Raw genomic sequence first — 3,568 nt, 5'->3', positions numbered from 1 at the left:
GACTGAAGACAGAGCTAAGAAAAAAAAATGATGTCAGGATTTCTTTTTTCCCTCTATTGGAAATCATTGAAGGGCTCCTTGTACTGTTATGGCTGGCAATCAGGCAACACAGCGTGCAGTAATCAGCGCACATACAGAGATCTGGCAATAACCAAAAACAATAGGACGAGCTCTGAGACGTGGAATCTCTGTAGACTGCAGTACCTGATCTATCCTCACACAACTGGAAGCAGCAGTGGATTGCGCCTATCAACTACCTATGCAACTCGGCACTGCCTGAGGAGCTGACTGGCCTGAAGATAGAAATACAAGCCTGACTTACCTCAGAGAAATACCCCAAAGGAATAGGCAGCCCCCCACATATAATGACTGTTAGCAAGATGAAAAGACAAACGTAGGAATGAAATAGATTCAGCAAAGTGAGGCCCGATATTCTAGACAGAGCGAGGATAGCAAAGAGAACTATGCAGTCTACAAAAAACCCTAAAACGAAAACCACGCAAAGGGGCAAAAAGACCCACCGTGCCGAACTAACAGCACGGCGGTGCACCCCTCTGCTTCTCAGAGCTTCCAGCAAAAGATAATAACAAGCTGGACAGAAAATACAGAAAACAAACTAGAAGCACTTATCTAGCAGAGCAGCAGGCCCAAGGAAAGATGCAGTAGCTCAGATCCAACACTGGAACATTGACAAGGAGCAAGGAAGACAGACTCAGGTGGAGCTAAATAGCAAGGCAGCCAACGAGCTCACCAAAACACCTGAGGGAGGAAGCCCAGAGACTGCAATACCACTTGTGACCACAGAAGTGAACTCAGCCACAGAATTCACAACAAGGGTCTCTCTGAATTGTTGCATGGGATTTTGTAATATACTAATCCCCTATATGGGCACAGATGTATTTTGCATGATGCACTGTGTATTGTGTATCAATTTTCGTTTACATGCACGTTAAGCTGTAGACAAAATTTTATATCCCCCATTATAAATACTATAGGTAGGAAGCAGTCAGCTCTTGTTCCTACCTGTATTGAAATAAATATGAATTTAAATATGTTCTAGGATACAGAAAAATTTGTAGTCATGTATGTGTAAGGTGCACAGAACGGTACCCTACAAATAAACGGTGTCCCAATTCTCCTGTGCCATGCCTGTGGTGCGCAACACTCACGTTTTGGTTGCATGCTTCTGCTGTCTCCGGTTCTTCAACTTCAGGAACTATTGCACTATACCTAATCCTATCTCATAGCTAAATTTTAACCTACAGTATGTCCTATGCACTAATCTTATCCTTTACCTATATCTAATACATTTATCAAAACACATTGAGTCCTCCACATATTATAGCAATGCATTAGCCATGCACCTTGATGCCTATAAGGTTCTATGCACAATAAACCTCTTTTTCATATACACAGGTTAGAACTGTTTTTCTAATCAATGGAGAAGCACATGAAGGTCACGGTCACCCTCTTATATTCCTCCTTCCTAAAACATGGTCATCCCAATCATGATGGCATCTGTAAAACACCAAGCATATTTATACATGCATAAAATATAACACTCTCTTTGTCATTTTCTTAAACCGGCCCTTTGGCCCACACAAATAATCGCCCAAATACATATGGGCACAGTCCTTTTCTTCGTCTCAGCACACTCATCAGGTCATCCATTCCGTCATATTGGTCTGCCTGACCCTGGTCCCACCACACTGGAGACCAAACAAAAATGTCCAAGTACCTTTTTAAACATGGCTCCGCATGATCTCAATCTTACTGGTCCAAGGACCCTGCCACAGCATGTAACTTTTAAAACAAAACATGCCCATTGCCCAACTTACATCAACTTCGACAGTCCAGGAGCTCAGTCCTTGGGTTGTCCTTTTCAGTTTTACACCTCCCTCCTATTGGTAGTCTACAGTCCCTTTAAAAGAGAGGTGTGCTACCTATCAGGCCCTGGAGAAAAGTTCAACGTTAAGTAAAAGCAAAGTTCAAGGGGCAATGGGACACAATCCATAGGACAGTTGCACACAGTCCTTTTTAGTCACAAAGGGTGGTTGACCCTGTGAGAGTACTAGTCCTGTAATCCAGCACGGGGTGCGCATACGTGAGCTAAATGAACTTGGAGAGGGGAAAACAATTTATTTCACACAAAAACTTCTGCGACACTGGCCAGTACTGGCATCCTTCGGTACATTCAGGGTCTCCTGCCCTAAAGGGCATGGTACAGTCCCACTCTCATTTTACTGTGCAACTAGCACAACTGCAAAATTCCAAACCACTTTAAAGCGGCCACATTCAAATAAAGGATTCCTTTTCTCCACTGCGGCCAAAGTACATGACCGCTGCAAAGCACTGGCAGATGAACACCGTGGTGCCTGTAGAATCACAGGATGAGGACTCTCCACTCACTCTCCTGACTCTCTATCCATGGAACATGGGGCTTGGAGGGTTGGGTGTGACCACTGCTCCGGCCTCTGTTGCCATTTGTCAGGCAACTGTACGGGAACCTACGGGAGAGCCTAGGGGTGGTAACTCTTGCTTGAGGGGCAGAAGTCGCCTGCAATTGCATGTCATCCTGGACCTCCGCCACTCGCTGATCCTCTTCTGGGGAAACCAGGGTGACTGCCACCGCATACCACCCTGTTGGCCCATCTTCCTTGATGAAGGTCACACGGTCCCAGGGCTAGTGTGTTCATTGGAACCATATGGAGCCAGCATTAACATGTATCCTATCTTCAGTTCTGGCATTAAGGATGAAGCCGTAGCTCCAACTTGAATTAAAGAACTGGATGTGGCCGTGTGTCATCCTGCCGGCCATTGCTTATCCTCCTAGGCACCACAAATTTACACAGACCCCTCTTTCCCACCATTTCTTCTCCTCCACTACCCTCGCTTTCCATTCCGCCTGCTCAGGTGTAGGGATGGGACTTTCTCCTCATACAGTATTGGCAGGGGCTCAGGAGTAAGGGGCTGCGGTGGACTCAACAGCCACGCTGCATACTTTTGCTGGTAGCCACTCTTCGCTTCTGCTAGGTCTTGACGGCTTAGGAACTTCTGCCTCTGGTCCTCCAGTTCCATTTTTGGAATTTAGTGGGATCTTCACCTTAAGGCCCTCTTCCGGAATTTCGATGGCCACTGGAATCTCCATTGCCTTCACACCTCCTGACCACATTTCTTATTCCCCTTGCGCCATCCTGCACTTCCATTTGGCCCATATGTGCCCACCGTGGAGGGTGAAGCCATGGAACCGGCCATCAAGTCCTATTGGGAAGCCACACTTCTCCATCGGTATGTCCTCTTGCTTCTGCTGCCTCTCCGACAATGGCGCAAGCCTTCTCACCTCAGGGAATACTCTTCCGGGAATAAGAGCCTTCTCTGGGTGGGGTTACATTGGCTGTTCTGTCCGTTCTGTGTGAGTCCCCACCCATTCTCCAGTGACTCACAGTAATGGGCAGTGTTTCTTCTTCCGCCGTGTCCATCTGAGGCGGGCACCGCTCACGATAGGATGTCTTTTCCATACACACCACCTCTTGGTCTGGACTGGCTTTTGAGCCATTTTGCTCCAGAG

This window comes from Ranitomeya imitator, chromosome 7 (assembly GCF_032444005.1).
Source record: "Ranitomeya imitator isolate aRanImi1 chromosome 7, aRanImi1.pri, whole genome shotgun sequence".
NCBI lineage: Eukaryota > Metazoa > Chordata > Amphibia > Anura > Dendrobatidae > Ranitomeya > Ranitomeya imitator.
The sequence above is the reverse complement of the archived record's forward strand: the minus strand, read 5'-3'. Positions refer to the sequence as shown.